Genomic DNA, 18,218 nt, shown 5'->3' on the forward strand with positions numbered 1-18,218 from the left:
TGGGAAATAAGGAAGTCACCTAACTGGCAGTATAGAATTGATTACATTTTGGACTTGCATTGAAATGGATTGGGTAGCCTGTGGAGCTTCCAAATCTCTGCACTGGGGGCAGCAGGTGCACACACACACACACACACACACACACACACACACACACACACACACACACACACACATACACACACACACACACACACACACACACACACTTGCCCCCCCCCTACTTTGTTGTACGCAACACAAAGACATCCATCTAGTGTGTTCGAGGTCCTTAAGGCTTTAACTCGTTTGCTGTGATGGAGTGTTGCACACCTCTGTGGCTCCCTGGATTTTTTTTCCCCCCCCGCTCTCTCTCTCCTCCCTTCATTTTTATGTTCCTCCTCGCCGCTTACTTTGTCACGCACTTGCTCTCCGTCTCACACATTCCGTCTCCCCCTTTTTGTCATACCGTGGTCACGAACCCTTAAATGACACTCGTCATGATGTCGTGAGATTGAAATCATTTGTCTTCTCCCTCAAGTAAATACCACCAAATGTCAAGTGATTGTAATTACATTCAAGAGAAAATAAAAGATTGACTGCATAACCCATTTTAACTGTTGCTAACCAAAACAGCAGCACCTACCATCATTTAAGATTCGACATTATGTTGGGTAACATTATATTTAGCAGTGTTACTAGTTTTTAGAGATTGCTTCATTTGATCTTTATTTCTATTTTTGTAGACATCATTATGGTGTTTCTTTGCTGAAATATTCACCCAAACAAAAATACAAATATTCTGTAATAGGGACCACTGAACGTTGCTTTTGTTCATTTAGAAACTTACCGTAATTCAGTGAAAGAGGAATGAATATTGTAAAAAAAAAAAGATGTTTATTTAAGGTTTTCATTCCAATTGTTTGCTCTTTGCCCTGTGGCAATGCTCTGATTTACATCACTTGTGTTTGTGTGTTGAGAGTGAAAATTGAAACCATTTAATATGTAGACAGCATATTGACAATATGTAGATGGCACGGGGGGAAACTTTTTTTTTTTTCTCACGTCAGAGTAGAGCTTTAAAAAAGTCAAAACGCATCGAGCGGCCAGCACTCAGCGTCTTTCAAGCCTCCTCTGTTGTTTTTATTGTGTTCTCCTTCTCTTTAAATCCACTTGGTTTCATACGCTTGTCATCTCAAGTGCGCTTCTAAATCCCTTTTCTATCTCCGCCTTGGCTTCTTTATGTTGCCACCTTATCCTAAAGCCACATCATCAAACTGGTATGTTAATGAAAATTGATTTTTTTCCCTCTAGGCTGGAGGAGAGATCTCCTTGCCACATTTCTTCTGTGCTGTCTCAGCACAAAAATAAATGTTGGCACATTTTAGAAAAAATATATATTCATTTCACATGTTGTAAATTCATCATCTTGAGACCAATTTATTTCTCTACAGACATGATTTAATGTGTTAAGTAAAAATACTAAAATTAAATGAAATATTAGTTACAGTCAGTAAGCTCTGGAGTGGGGAAAAACTATATGATAAAACAGTCAAAGTGGCCATTAACATATAACAAAATAAACTTGAAAATATGTCCATAAATATTAGTCTTGCACATCACATTGGATGCCTTTAACTCAACAAAACCATAAAAAAGAAAAATTAAAACAAGGCAGCATTTGACCCATGAGCTTTGAATACATTGACATTTTGAAAAATAATAATTTAATACACTTAACACTGTAGGGGGAGCCCTAGATTAGAAAAAAATGACAATTTCTAATCATGAAGGCAGAAATATTTGCCCTTTATGACACTGGATTATTTTCATCCATAATTACAACGGTTGCCTTGAATATTAACGATTTAATTAACTGTTAATGGATTTAAAAAGTCTGAATTAATATAACTTAAAGTGTGATGGCCAACTAAAACACACCCAACAATTGATCAAGTCAAGTTTTGAAAAAGCAGAAGACACATGCACAAACAATCCATCTCTGCACAGCCACACACTGATTGGCAAATCTAAACCTTGAGATTGTTGCGATACAGCAAATTTATTTGATGTGAATGTATACTGTACTGTATGTGTGTGTGACCACTGAGTGGGGCGAATGGTTTGAGTGGTGGTAGGGAGTGGGGGGGGGGGGGGGGGGGGGGTAGGGAGGATCCGGCATGGCGCGCTAGTCATTTCCCTTCTAGACTCAACATCACATACACACGCACACAAGCATTGGAATATCATTACGGTAAGAGGTGCAGTGAGCGGGGCCCCTGACACAAGTGGCCCTTTGTTCCAATGTAGACACACACACTACACACAAACACACACACACGCAGTCAGGCAGGCCTTCCATATCGCCAATATATAATTGCAGCTATTACATGTGACTCAAATATAACTTTACATGTCTTTTTTTTTTTTTCCTCTTCCTGTCCAAGTGCTCCATGTTGAACAAGAAGCATTTGAATGTTTGTGTGCCATGGCATAATGCTGTATAAACATTACCTCAACTAACGAGCGAGCGGTAACTGCGTGAACGTGTGTGTGTGTGTGTGTGTGTGTGTGTGTGTGTGTGTGTGTGTGCGCGTCTTTAACGTCACCATTTGTACAGACGGCCTTTTGTTCGCATTACTTTTGCTTGAGACTCGTAGTATTGCTGTTACTTTCCCCGTTTAAGATGCTTTTAAGTGTCATCTTCCTAATTTTACAAAAAACGACCGTATTTCTGCAGATTGTGGGTCGCTCATTTTCTTAAACCGCCAAATTGCGAACAAGTTAACTATAATTGCTCAAAAGCAAACATCCAAATGAATTAACAGCAAACAAGCTACGGAACCGACTAGCTCCCCCAAAAAAGCAAAGACACAATTTCATTAACCACAAATTCGATAACTAGCTGCAGACAACGTAAAGAATAAAATGGAGGCCTTGCGTGGACGACAATCGCCGTCTGTGTTGAGGAGTGTCGGTGGCAACCGGTAGCGGCGAAGTATGACGCTTTCCTCCACACTGACATGCACTTGTATGTTATGATGTCAAACATAATTGCACTTTTCTCTGCAACATGCATGTGCGTGTATTCCCTCGCTCACTGCTTTTCTCCTTGGCTGTGCTTTTGTACTATGCGCACCGGATGGAAAAATGAGTCTCCTCAGGACAGCCTGGACCTCCGCCGAGGCCAAACAAGCATATCAAGAGATGTTCTGTATTGTAAAATTCTAAAATTGAACATAAATTCCTCAAATTATTCATTTACCCACATACATGTAGACCAAAAAAATCCCCCAAACTAGCTAATAAATAACAGTTTGTTAATAAATAAGATAAAGACGAAAACTGCACTCCTGCTGGCGTTTGAAAGCACACAAGAAGAAGACAAAGTGATTAGTGATTTGCTGACTATTGATTAGTTAAGTGTTTGAAACATCTCTTTTCTTTTAGCCATGACTTTATGGAGCGAATATCATTGCTCACCTGCCACGCTCCATAAATTGTCTCAGGAGAGCTTTTTGCCTCTTATTGCACAATACACCACACTCTCATTTCATATTGTGGAAGTGACAACCCTGATGAATTTGTGTAGTTTTTTCCTGTGTGCACGTTGAGTTCACAGAAAAATAGAAAGACATTTTTTAAAAATAATACCCCAAATGGATGGATTGCAACATTTTAAAAATATGTATAAGCAATTGAAATATAATGGTTGATTTTTATATATTGTAATTCTCTGCGGTGCTTGTCTTCAGGTTGCTGATGGTAACCGGCTCCGATCATTTTGTTTTGAGTGCATTTGGGTTTCAATAAGGAGACTGGAATTTAGTTGGCATGGGTTTAAAAAAAATCTATACATTTTCACTAGGATACACATTTTCAAGCAATCTGCCCTCAGAGGAATGAAACAGCGTTCATTCCTTTATTGAGACAAGCACTGTAATTAGTGATAAGTAATCATGGCGCTCCTGTTATTCAGGATAAACAGCCGTTGCTTGTAATTAGCCCGTCAACTAACCCCCACAAGCACCCTCCATGGCACTTCTGCTTGTTCACTACTCATCATCATCACCATCATCACCATCAACCATTAGGATTCCGCTCTCTATGCTGCACTTACAGAAACTTCCACGCAGAGTCCATTAGCGAGGCATAAAAGCACTCTGACTAATTAGGAACACACATCCGTTGTGCGTTAGGATGGACGGGAAGAAAAAAAAAAATGTTGTTCTTATAAAGCCATCTCGAAGTTAATGCAAGTTTTTTTTTATTTAAAAGAAGGTGAAAGTAAAACATTTTCTTAAAATCTTGCTAATCAATATTTGCAGTTTGCTTGGACTGATAATAACAGAAGATGCTTCCCTACAAAAGTATTGGCACAGTGCGACAATCCCTCTGACGTGCATTCCCTCATATATATATTTGTAATCATATTTGTTCTGTTTAATGGTGACTGTCTGCCAACTCAAATCGATTATTTCCTATTTTGCAAATCCCAGTATGTGGAGGACTGACATTGGAAGGTCCCTGGGAATGGAATAGCAATTGAAAAATAATATAGAAGGGAACAGCCTTATCTAATCCAATTAGGTTTTATTCGGTAATTCTTACCTCGGAGCCTTTCATCCTTTTGCTTCTTATGGCTCTTACGTCTCATCTCTCTCTCTCTCTCTCCTCATCTCTCTATTATCCAATCATGCATTTGTGTGAACCTCTTAACCCTCTGGAGGAAGGCACAAAGGCTGGAATATTGGCTTTCTGCGGCTAATTGGATAGACAATTGGCTTTTTTCCTCCGCCTTCCACCCTCTGGTTTTATTGGTGCCTCGTATGGATGTAATATGTTTGTAAATTCCAGTTTACTGAATACTCATCACGTCAAGGTGTGTATGCAATTTACAGCATCCATTCGTCATCTTCCAAAGTGACTTTAATTAAAATGAGCTCTAGTCGCCTTGTAACATTAAATTGAATATTCCATGAGGTGACAAGGTCGGCCTGTGATTTGGTTGACATTTAGCTCGATTACTGAATAGGAGTCTCGGTCCAAAATTGGCTCTGGTCGGATTGGACGCCGCCTATATCCACCCAAAAACTCCCACTTGGCAGGGGAAGCTTTTGGCCTTTTTTTTTTTTTTTTTTTTTGGGGATATTGTGCGGTTGAGAGAAGTCAAAACTTGTGGCGGCAGTCTGGTGCCAGACACGGCTGTAATGGGAAAAAATGTTCCCTCAGAAAGAGACCATTAATCACTGTTTACACAGGACATCTGAAATTATGAGATGAGGAATTTTGACGAAAACTAGCCATCGACACTGCTTTTTTTCCTTTGAGACTATATCATTAAACTAAATAAACTGTCATCCGTAGAGTGGGTATCTTGCCAAAACGCCCTCGCCTGCTCACTTCATCATCATTGTGCGAGTTTAATTAGCAGTGGTGTTGGTGACGTTTTCAAACCAGAACCCCCCCCCCCTTTTTTTTTTTTTTTTAGTCATCACATGAGGACAAAAATAATAGCACTTCTCGAAATCCTTTGTCGCCGCCTTTAGTTTGACATACGTAAGCTAAAGGTCTCCCAGGTTTGAAAGTGATTGTGAAGTATCGTGACCATGAAAGAGTGAAATAAGAAGCACTCTGTTTCTTTCAAATACTGTATCAGGGCGGAGGGAAGGCATTAAACGTATCACGTGACCATCGGCGCTCCACATAAATCCTCGTTATGGTCACCCTGGAATTTTATTAGAACTCTCATGCGAGGTCGGCAGTGCCTTTCGGGAGGAAGAGTAGCGCTTGGCAGCCGCGCGGGAGAAAACAGAAAATGCAAAGTCATGACGCTGCTATAAAGAACGGCGGTGGCAGTCAGTGATGCATGGCGTGCCATGACTCAGCAGGAGCCATCACGAGCAAACGTGTGATGTCGCGCACCAATGGACCCGCGGGGACTAAAGGTCAGAGCATAAGTAACTCGGAGAAAAGCTGCAGACAGCAAGAAGGGGAAAGCGAGAAGCGAGGTCCAAAAATGGAACAGAACAAATGGCCTCCGAAACCCGAACCTTAACCCAAACCCTTTGGCTTCCGTCTTAAGCGTGAAAGTTTTTTTTTTTTTTTTCTTAGTACTTGACCTTTTAATAAGCAGTCACCCCAACTTCATCTTCTTTCGTTTTTATTTGCTGCCAATATGACCTTGTCCTCTCAAGGGTCCCCGCCCCCGTATTTTCGTTTTTTCTTAAATTTTTCCATTCCTCATCTCGATTGACCTTCCTCAATTTGTTGCCTGGAGCCTAAAAGCATCACGGGATTCCCGAAATGCGCCGGCGGCCGCTCCATTCTCGTAGGTGATGCTACCTCAGACGTCTTTGTCTGATAAATCCTTGTCATTTTTTTTGGGGGGGGGAGGGCGAGGGTCCATTTTACCATCCTACTTATATTTCTTTATTTCCTCTCACTTGTCTCGTTTGCCGTTCTGGCTCCTTCCCTCCTCACATTACCTTTCCGCTTAGCGGGCCGCCCCCTCCTCCTTCTTGTCTATTTCCCTCTCCGTATGCTCAGAAGTAATTCTCTCCTCTCCATACCTCTCCGAGTCTTATTCATCATTGTCGCTGTCTTTCAACTAGAGAATACATGGTGACATTTGAAAGTACAAGAAAGGAAAATTCAAGAAGGAAAAAGTGTTTGTGTCAGTATAGTTTGTGCATGCATTTTGGTTTTTTTTTGCGGAGCTGGAGCCGATTAATGGCGTTTCCATTCATTTTGACGTAGCAATATGATTTGAGATTGTGTTTTCGGTCAACAGCTTTTTTGCGGAGCAAATGAAACTCCAAAGTAACTGCGCCGCTGTGTTATTTTAACTTCTGCTCGTGCTTGTATGACAGTTGTAGTTGAACTTCAAAACTTCTGAAGCCAAAAGTGGTCTGAAGGGAATGACAGGAACGAGACTATAGAGCGCAGCGCTTTTCGGGCGGGGACGATTGATAAATGGACTTCATACGCCGTCGCATGAACTAAGATGATGAATGGCCAAGCTTTACAAGGCAGCAGCAACATGTGTGTGGAACACACCCGTCAGCTTTGCCATAAAAAGCTTGAAGGTTTAATCCATGTAGCCGCAATGCGTGGTTGTTATTATTATTATTTTTTGGGGTATGATCTGCACTATCATCTTTCTTGAAAGTGTGGGATGATTCATAACCACTAATATGATAATATACTGCAATCTGGGTCTTAGTATGCATGACAATATCACATCATCACAGATGTGTGGCATTCAAGCACAATGGATTCATTTGTGTAATGGGGCCGGCCGGTTTGTATTGCAAAAGCGCAGCTGCAAACAGCACATTTCAAAGTCTCATCACTCGCGCCGGGAAAATGTCAGGACTTGACGTACAGACAGATTTGGGAGTGGCAAAGTTATTGTTGTTTTCAGATCATTCAATTGTGCCCAGTGAATCTCATCTGAGTCACAAACTCATTGATATTCCAGGATTATGATACTCCCCGGATAGATAAGCGCATTTCCTGCACTGCCGCCAGATTACCACATTACGTTATGCTCCAATTAGCACTCACGGTGGTGCGTCTTCCACTTTATGATAAATAAACATCTTCCTCCAAGAGCCGCCGCTTTCGTATCTGGAAAAAAAAGCTGTAAATATCTCAGTTCGTAGATGTTGTTATGGAAGTTAATGTGGAATCCATTGCTAACCAAAACAGCAGCATGGACTAAAGCTGTTCATTAAAGTGTGAAGACAGGAAAGATGATCTTGACCGAGCCACCGTTATGACCGACATGCCGTTAGAAATAAATAGATTGACTTTGCGGACGAGACCAAAAGAAAAATGTGAGCCTTTTCCGGGAACTGAATCATATTGTTCAGTTCTAATTGAGGAAAATGTGACGCCGCCGTCATTGCGTAAGCGAGATGAGCCGGGATGCCAAGTTCTGCTCTGGAGGGCGGATTGTAACCCTTTGCCCATCGACCCTCTGGATTGGATTCCCACTGCGGTTTTGATAGCAGCCTGTAAAAAAAAAAAAAAGAGGCGGGCGGTGGCGTGTAGACAGTTGGCACCAGCAAGACAACAAGACGACACGTCGGAGCGGGAGACATTGTGGCTTTTCTCTTCTCATGGATATATAATCACTTTAAAGAGGATGTTTTTTTCCCCCCGCAGTTTTGGCTTTGATGCGCAATCAGATTTGGGGCCGCACTGTAATTCCGTGTCTTTGTCTGCCCCGCTAAAGTCTCCCTGTCACCCGCGTTTGATGTGGAGGCACGCTGGCACATTGTTCTGGCTATTGTGCCAAGTGGAGGGGAGGGGAGAGAGGGAGGAGGCAGGCTGGGGACGGAGATAGATGAAGGGCAGGCTTGATGTGGCACGGAGGCCCTCAGTCAACTTGGCCCAATCTGGTTGTAATTGACTGCCACACGGGCGGGCAGATCTGGGATTCAGCCACAGAGAGAGAGAGACAATGTTCTGGAATGACCTCCTCCAAACTTTTCAATGGCTCCACAAATTCACCTTTTTTCTTTTTATTCCAAATCACTGACCCAGTAGATGTCAGTCTCGCTCGTGACACACATTTTGGCTCGTCACAAAACAAAATCAACCAAGTTATCTATCGTTTGTAAGATGGGGTCGCGATCATTTTTGGGGGGTGCCAATTAGCGTCAGGGCTCGATCCCTCGTCTGCACGGTATCGTCATCCGAAATACCAAACGTCCATGTTTCTAATTATTTCCCCCGTTTTATTTTCGTTTCCATTGTCCTCGTCTTATCTCGTCTCTGTCTGTTTATCTTCAGCGGTGACTGAAGTTCCTCTGGGAGCTTTTTATGGGTAAAAGATTTTTGGACCACGCTCAGTGATGATCTCACTGTTATTATCAGTTGAAGCGGAGCAGGCAGCGAAAACAAACAGCTCAGCCTATTACGTTTCAAATGGTATAACTGGAAATGCATGGTGGCAGGCGACCACAATGCATTCCGCACGACATCGTCCCCATTTTCTCACGCATCCCAACTGCGGCGGAGACACACTGATGTTGATTTGATTTGCTTTCTTAATCTATTCTCATTGGAAGCAGAAGCTTCAGATCCTGAAGAGGAACGTGTACAAATCCAAAACGTAACTTGCATTTGAATTGAGCTGGTGCCGGACACACAGTTGATATCACAACCCGGATGCATATCGCAAGTGTCTCTATTCATTCCAATGAGCCCTCATTCGCTTGAAAATAAGATGTCGCATCGAAAGGCAAGTGTGGGGAAAATGTCACCTGTTACAATCAGCACTAAGTATGTCATTTGTGCGGATGTGTGTGTGCGTCCAACGGTTCGATGGAACATTGCAAATGGGAAGTAGCGAGTGTGCAGAACGAAGATAAAAGTCCATGTTGAGGCGGCAAAGAAGAAGGAGCAAAAACAATGACGGCCAAACCCAAAGAGCATAAATGAGCCAGAATGGTGAGCGAGCGTGAGAGAGAGAGAGAGAGAGAGAGAGAGAGAGAGAGAGAGAGAGAGAGAGAGAGAGAGAGAGAGAGAGAGAGAGAGAGAGAGAGAGAGAGAGAGAGAGAGATAAAGGACAGGAGTAAGAAAGAAAGAATCAAAGCGGGCTGAGGCGGGAGATGATTGATGGAGCCAAAAAGCCGATTTCTTGCTTCATCTGATCTGCATTACTTTGCAATCAGCGCACACACACACTGCAATCAGTGCACACACACACACTGCAATCAAGGTGCAGGTTACTGATCAGACACTGTCATCAACTACACACTCTACATACTTATAGTTTGCACACACACACACACACACACACAGTTTGATAGGGTGGAATAAGATCATCCTCGCATTCTTCTTGAAAGATAGAAACATTTCCCCTCAAATAATTTAGGATGTGAGATGATATGCCACACAAAGATAGAAAGACAAGGACACAGTCTAATGGGATAACGGTATGCATTGCATTTCTATTGTGCATGATGTACGTTTCTTTTTTTCGATAACTATCCCAACGATAAACTCGGTGTCATTAAATGACCACCATTCCCTGACTTGGACCCTAACGAGATCTACGAGGATGGGCGGCATCCCACGCATCTTCACATGAGGATGCAAATGGGAAATGGCACGCTACATTTGTTGTCTTTTAACATTTCATAATCATTCAACCTTAATCAATCAAAAGTGTGTTTTGAAGGCGGCCAACGCTCCTCCCGTAATGGCCTCCCTCAAGTGGCATTTCAACAATCAAGCAAGCAAGCAAGCAAGCAAGCAAGCAAGCAAGCAAGCAGGCAAGCAGGCAGTTGATGTATTGATGCAATGAGGTGCGGCAAATGGAGGGAGCGTCATTCACAAGTTGACTTCAGAGCCCAGCCAGGCATCAAAGAGGCTTTCAAAGCAAAACAGGCGCTTTTGCTTAAGGAAGGAAAGGAAAAAAAAATTGGATGTGAGCGTAATGGCAGTCGCGGAGATCATTAGACCTCGCGGGATTTCTTTTTTTTTTTTTCTCTCTCCGTTGGACAGAATGATTTTTTTGTTACAGTGATAGAAAGAAGCCATTTAGCTAATGCCAAGCCTCGTGTGAAAATAAGACGTTTAGGTCTTTGGCGTGGCTTCTGATGGGGAAAAAACGCCTCTTTGCTCCCAAATATTTTCCCACCCACAAGCAGGGACGAGACAGACGGCGGTGACCCGTAGACGCGGAACGTCTGCACCGGCCCGCCGCCGTTTACAAAAACATCCACTTTCACACCCTGTTTTCAAAATATCAGCATCATAATATACAAAAGACCAACATGGCACATTCCCTTTTCTGCTTCACGATATTATGATCTATTACAAAAGTGGATTTTCCACACAAATGTTTGTCTTGCAAAAGTTAGCCTGCTTGAAAGTATTTCTTTATTTCGTTATGAGTGAATGTAAGTGTTTCTTCTTCTTTCTTCCCATTAGCCCAAGATGGATCCGGCTCATAAAAGAGAAACAAGCAATGGAGCCCCACTCATTTCAACAGTCAGCAAAATGGTAAGTCATCGTTTTTTTTTATGCTCCTCTGCTTTGCATAGTAAAACCCGGTTTGCTTGGGAAAGAGTGTAAAAAGGGGGCTGGCGAGTCACGTCTTCGCTCAGGTGAGGCGACGTCGCTTTTGCTCTGACGTGAAAGATGAAAAATCAATGACGATTCGACGCGGCTGATCGTTTAACAAGGAACAGGTGGCGGGACGTGATTGCAGGCGAGGAGCTGATTGGTTTCGGGGCGCAAAAAGCGGGCCAGATGACAAGGACTGATGCGGCACAGGTGCTTGGGGAGGGGGGCTAGGAAAACACTGCTGGGTTAAATAGACCACAGCTGTGTCCTGATTCAGGGGGTTCACCCGTCCAAGGATCCCAACTATGCTTACTCCATCTTCCTTCAAATGTGTCCTGCAAAGGTTGTGCCAGTTTATCTTTCAAATGAAAGCTGCAATTCAAGATGTTTGTGAATTGCGACATCAGTTGTGTCATTTGCGTGTCCTCTTCCTGCGTCCTTCTGCAAGGAAGACCCCAGGTGCTTTCAAATGTGGCCTCCAAAAGACGCTTAGTACACAGCTCATTGTTTTGTACAGCGCAAGATCATTCCATCCATCCATCCATCCATCCATCCATCCATCCATCCATCCATCCATCCATCCATCCATCCATCCATCCATCCATCCATCCATCCATCCATCTTCTTCCACTTATCCGGGGTCAGGTCGCGATCATTCAATTTGTTTATTCCCAGCTCGAGTGCTTCAATGTTGCCTCTGCTCGTCATCCCACGTGAATAGACACACAAAAAAAAAATCCTCTGAGCAAGCTTCTCTACCTCTGGTTTGACTTCCCCACAAATAAAAAACCGAGGTCATCTGATGAGATTTGTTCTGTGATTATTGTCGTTGCATTCCCCGCATTGGATGCAAATGAGAGCGTACAGTTCAACCGGAGCTGAGAAAAAGATTTTTTTTATATATGCAGGACAAAATGTGTTCAATTCTCATGAGACTTGAGTTGTATGCACATAAAAATAAAAAAAAAGAAAGAAAAATGTTGCGGGTCTTTGTGGTTCGTTGCGGCGTTGGGGAGAAAAGAGACAAAAACAACCAAAATGGAAGGGCGCACAGTTAAAGTAACCTCATCAAAGGATAAAAAACGGAGTCAGATAGAGACACTTTCAAATTGTTTTTTTTTTTTTTACAATGCGGCAGACAAACATTGAAGAGATTTTGGCCCAACTTGAAGCTACCGCTGTAATTGTATCATATGAGAAAATGTCTCGTATATTTGGGAGAGGAATTTTCTGTTGTTGTCATTGGTGGCCTGAGCTAAACGTAGGCACAAGTGTTTCCTGTGTGTGCAACCGCACCCCGAGTGGGAAAAGGGAAGGGCTGCGGGGTACACACATCATTTTGCAATTACGGCTCTAATTTGTCCCCCCCGTTTGTATTTTGATGGGCAATTACATTGTCAGGTGTCGTTTATGCCGCGCACTGTACAGCGCAGACTTTCTCACACGCACGCACGCTCCCACACAATTACGTGTTGTCGTGGGAGGTTAATTATATACTCTAGATACGCTCTATTTTTTATTTTTTTTTAGCTTTTTTTTTGCTGTCGCATGACGTGATGTTGAAGCCCAAGAAAAGCTTGCTTGAATTTGTTGTGATCTGACCTGCTCAGCTCAGAAAACAAAAGTCATTTGGAGAGGACAATTTTATATTTTGTTCAGCATTAAATGTTTATCATCATATCAGAACTCAGGCCAAATCCTCAGATTGTGTCAGAGGCGTTGAGGTGTGGCGTATAAGAGCAAAGGTAGCCATGTACAAAATTGGTTCGGCCGGCTCGCTGCTCGCGCCCGGCCTGGCGTGGAGACTATCGTGCGCATCGGCGTCGCCGCCGACCTCGCCACCTCTCTGGGTTTTCGTGAGGTTCTGCCTGCTGAGCTCGATTTGGCCGGGTGTGCATTCCGAGTGCCAATTTAAGAACGTCATTTGTTCCGCGTCTCCATTTTCCATAGTGCGCCGTTGGGCCGGCCAGCCGGCTGTGTTTAGATGTGTGAGGTCGGCGTGTGCATGTGAACCGAGCTTATTATTCATTGACTTGACATGCAGTGTATGCCCCAGTGTATTCATCCTCTTACAATTTGACTTTAGATTCCCGGAATGCTGGCTTGCCATATAAAATTCTATACTACTCTTGATGCGCTCTCGACATCATGCCAAGAAGGCATTCTCAAATAAATGACACAAAATATAATCTTTGTGTTTTGGAATTTAGCGCACACTGAAAATCGTGATTTTTGTAGGTCACACTTCAGATAAAAAAAAAAAAAAAAAACTAACAATGTCCTTCAAATGAAATTTATAATGCCATTAAGTCATCACAATAAAAACACCACAATTATTTTTGTTTTAAATTCGATTGCTGGATACCAAGTGCGGTTGCAAATTTCTTTTTTTTTGCCAAAGACTTGGTGGCCATTTCTATGTCTCCAATACAGTGATTTATGGACATGTTGGGAACTTTTGACCTGAGCTATGTGATTCCAAGCCGCAAATATTTGACAGAGGTCACCTTGCCTCACCTGCATGAGAAAAGAATGTGAGCGCCGGAGTGGGTGTGGAAGCTTGATGGCTCATTTTATGATGTGAAATTGTTAACGTGTCAATATGAATATATGAAAAATCACAAATATCTAAAAAGCACAGATAAGGCATGTTTGTGATACCAAAAAAGCAGATCTATTGCCCCACATAGATGTAGCTCACAAAGCGATCCTTCTTCTCTGTAATCAGCCCGTCATGATTTCGGACCGTTAGACTCAGCGTGCTAATTAGCGAATCGCAGTCACAAACGACGCATCGCACGCGCGATTTCAAGCTCTCAAACAAAATTGGCGTGACGCGCCGTAAGCATGTTGCTCTGATTAAGCGTGTTTGTTTTTCGAAATGAGGCCGCGGGGGCCAACGGGACGATGTCAAACGAGCCGCGACTGATTACTTACACAATAGAACTTCAACTTGAGCGCGTCCAATAGTCATCCGTGAAGGCAAACACATCTGGAAATATGCGCAGGAATAACAAAAAAAAGCTCTCATAGTAAACGTGTTGAGTTTGAAAGACTGGAGTTGAACAAACTATAATGTCTTCAATGTCTTCTGCGTAATACTATTGTATATTAAATTCAAATAAATCCAGTTCACAATGAACAAATGGTAGCTGAACTCCAAATCTTATGTTTAATGTTTAAAAATGATACTTGTAAAAACAACAGATCAATCCATGAATTAAAAAATACAATTCAAAAGTCAATCAAAGCAGTAAGTCGGATCTATCAAAGTTTTTTCTTCCTCAACAGTAACATCCAACACACACACACATCTCCCCCCTCACTTTATGAGATAACTCCTCCAAACCCTTTAAGCTACTTTGCCATATAAATTCTGTTTTATTGGAAGTGTCCTGGGCAGAGAAAGCAGTGAGAAAAGCAGAGAGATAGCCAGCCGTAAAGTAAGAAAAATATGGATTTCTTTTCCACCCCCGCGTTTGTGTGTTTTTGCTTTTTACAGAGGTTTCAAACATTCAGATACTCTTCGGGAGGTATTTAATTTGATCTGTCTGCTCATGATGGATGACTTGGAAATTGAAACGTCATTGCCGCATTTGTCACAAGAGACATTATGTGTGAATAAATCCACGTTCCTCTGGGGCGACATTGTGCAGTGTTAAAAAAAACAAAAAAAAACAAATCAGCACAATCTCATCGAGATAAATATTGGATTATTTCCTGACGCACGATAAATATTCTCCCTTATTCACGAGCAAAATTTGCTGATATTAACATTAAAAAGTCAAATTTTGTCGTCGTTTGAACTGTAAAGCTCAAAAGACGAGTTCCGTATATTTGGAACAGAACGTTTCAAAAGTGATCTTGCGCAATGATCCACATGCTGCTTCACCGCGGCAAACATACTATTATCCGATCACACGAGCGACCTCAAACTAAATCAAAATGACTTTGCACAATGACAAGCACTGAGGTCGATGCCATTGATGTATTTCCTCCCGAGCGATAATGACGCGAAGACCCAAAAATCTCCAAACGGGAAATGATTTGCTTTGCTGTGGTTTACCGCGCAGAGACAAAAAAAATCCCAATTATTTGTTTTGATACCACATGTTCTATGTTGCTTTGTAACATCAAGCCAGAAATAAAATACAATCTTTGATTGATTGGCCCTGTTTTGCAATCAGATTGTCTCGCAGTATGGCACCAGTGGCATTACGTAACGCCGATGGCGCTACTAATGGCCGAGGCCGTTAAAAGCGGAGACTCCCCGCCATGCTGAAGGCCCTGCTCCAAACACACAAACACCTTCCATGATCTCATCTGTCTGTCACCCCACGGAGTTAAAAGCTTCCGTTCTTGTAATTTTGTAAAGGTTTAATTGTCATCTTTACATGACGTAGGTTCCACATTCCTGTTTCTTTCCTTACTACACGCCACCCAACCTTCATCTCTAAAAGAATTTTGGGATCACCAAAAAGAACCAAATGTCACTACGCAGTATTATTTATTTATTTTTTTGTAAAAAGGCTTAGGCTGGTATGATGGGCCCCCCTTCTGCCTCAGAGATCACTTTCATATGATTGAATAGCTGGTATTGACAAAGTCTCTAACAATGTTATCTTATCTTCTTGTCATTTATCTTTGCTTAAAATCCATTTGCCGATGAATATTTTCATCACGCCGACCCATTTGGCCCACGGTTATTTGCTTAGCGATACCAGATAAGAGTTATTAATATGTATGCTGCCTGCTCTCTGATCAGTGTTTGAGGGCAAACCGTGTTTGGCTTCAATTATGTACACTTTTATAAAGTTACATTGCCCGAGGTTGAGATTAAAGGGATGCGATTATCCCGCTGCAATTTTGATGACATAATTTGCATGTGGCTTGATTTCATATTTCTCTTATCTTTTACTTATAATACTGTGCAAAAGTAACTTTGGTAAAGACCAAGTCTTTCTCGAAGGTATTGTGAATAATCTAAAAATAATCATGAGAGTACCTAGCAAAAGGTTTGGGCACTTTATTGTGGGGGTCACTTCAAGCTATTTGCAAAAAAGGACAGACTTTTTTTTCTTCTCAGTGCAACCTTGAAGTGATACAGTTGGGTTGTCATCGGTGCAGGGTCCAATGATTTTGCATGACTTTGTCCCACACGAACGTGCGTGTCCCTTTAAGAGTCGTCTTCAGATTGCTCCTTGTTGATATTAATAGAGCTGCAGCGCTGTCTTCCTCCGATGACGTCACAGCTCCGACAAAAACAGCAGAGATGTCCTGTCACAGCAAAAGCTGCAACACCGACACACCGATCTAAAAATAACACCCAAAACGTCAACAACAACAACAACAACAACAAACTGGGAGCCGCTCCTCTTTTGTTGGGTCGGGTAACAGGATACTCAATGTAAGCCCCCAACTCAACCTACTTGACGTGTTCTGCAGCGATCAAACTCTTTATTAAAAAAAAAAAAAAAGAAAAGAGTAAAAAAAAACGAGTCGTCCTGCACGCCATCATCATACAAGCAAAAACTACAAAGAAAGAGACATGCAGCCTTTTGTTGTTGTTGTTGTCGTCCCTTTGGCAGTCCTCCGGAGCTCGCCTCCATCTTTTGCACGGAGCTAAAAAGAAGCAAATGTTCTCGTTTGCAGGATCAACAGGTAAGAAACACACTTCAAACTGCAAGTGCAAAGCTCGGGCATCAAGTCTCGCTGTGATCGCCGCTTTTACTGCAACCGGCGGCCGCCTGGTGACTAACGGCGAGCCGCTGGATGAGGGAGGGAGGAAGGGAAGTCAAAAGAGAGAGAGGAGGCGGAGGGAGGAGGAGGAAGAGGAGGAGGAAAGGAAGATCTTTGAATTCACATGGCAGCTCACATTTTCGCTCGGGACAGCAATCCAAAGTTCGTGAGCGAAGGGGGCTTCTGGTTCGGAAGGAGGGGGTACGACTCGGGCTACTGCCGCTGAAGTGAGCCGGGGAGCCCGCAGCGAGAGCAGACGAGACACGGCGGCGGGCGGGCGCTCGCTCGGACAGACGCGGTTGCGGTCGTCTGACAACTAGTAGGTTTTTTCTTCTTGTCTATCTTGTGCTTGTCTTTCAAGCGACTTGTTGCAATGGATCCTCCCTCCTCCAAGTGCGCTCTTTGCGTTCATTGATGACTTTTTTGGCGTGCGTAAAGTGGCTGCAAAGTGTCGGAAGCGGCGCTTGCACGAATCAAAGCACTTGTTTTGCACCTCTTTCATTGTTTCTATCCTCCCCCTACGCCTCCATTTCCTCTTATCAGCTTTGAAAGTGAAACTTCTAATGGACCGATCATGTTTATTGCAACTTTGCATGATGGATGCCCAGAAGCCTTTTTTTTTTTTTGCAATCAACTTTGCTCACAGCCCCCCCCCCCTTCACTACTGCCACCTTCACTAATCTACCCCCCTCTTTTTCTTCTTCCCCTGTGGTAAGAAAGTGTGATGTTCCTTTGAGATAAGGGAGCCCGGGGTAGGCATGACAACTCTGTGGGGAGAGCCGAGTATGCGAGGCCAGCACAATGAGGCACACACTGCGAGCAAGGTTTTTTTTTTTTTTTTAAACACAGTCCTTCCACAGTTCTCCAGCCACCGTTTCACCCCCTTTTTTGCCCGAAAAGAAAAACAGAATTGCACATGTGCGCCCACTTGTATAACATCGATAACCTTCAGAAGTTTTTCCAAAGTTTACTGTAGCCCTCACTGTAACCCTGGAGGAAAGAAAGAGATTTTTTGTTTGGATGTGAAATGTGAAGAAAAAAGTTTTGTTTTTCCGCGTAATTGGACAGCAGTAGTAAGCATTTATGATGTGAAGTTTGAAAGTTTTGACTCAAGTTTCAGCAGCTTAATTACTGATGCATGCAGAACCCCAGTGTCTAATGAAAAGCATGTATAGCCATCCACATTTTGTGATCTTTCATTTTGCTAAGCCCAAAAAAAGTTGTTTTTCAAATGCTACATATTTGTGAGTTAACTTTGTGTCGTTGAAAAAAAGTTATAAACCATGTGTTCCATTTTTAAAATTTCCTGAATTTCAAAATTTGAACATGCAGGTGGAGAAAAAGTGATCAAGCATGTTGCAGCAACTCGGGTTCTTAAAAAGTTTGGATTTCCACATTTTGTGGGTTTCTTTTGT

General features: G+C 42.6%; 1 protein-coding gene across 5 annotated transcripts in view; it reads left to right on the top strand.

Moving 5' to 3' along the window:
* Positions 1-18,218, top strand: part of trps1 (trichorhinophalangeal syndrome I) — a 95,308-nt gene that overhangs the window by 31,670 nt on the left and 45,420 nt on the right. For 2 of the 5 annotated variants that reach the window (XM_085900204.1, XM_085900206.1), the window contains one exon: positions 10,930-11,001. The gene's annotated coding sequence lies outside the window, so the exon portion shown is untranslated. Of the gene's footprint in view, positions 1-10,929; positions 11,002-16,270; positions 16,726-16,887; positions 17,123-18,218 lie in introns of those variants that run through there. The other 3 variants (XM_085900208.1, XM_085900207.1, XM_085900209.1) reach the window with 2 other exon arrangements.

The sequence above is a fragment of the Syngnathus leptorhynchus genome, chromosome 20 (assembly GCF_054491065.1).
Source record: "Syngnathus leptorhynchus isolate UIUO chromosome 20, UIUO_Slep, whole genome shotgun sequence".
Classification (NCBI taxonomy): Eukaryota; Metazoa; Chordata; class Actinopteri; order Syngnathiformes; family Syngnathidae; genus Syngnathus; species Syngnathus leptorhynchus.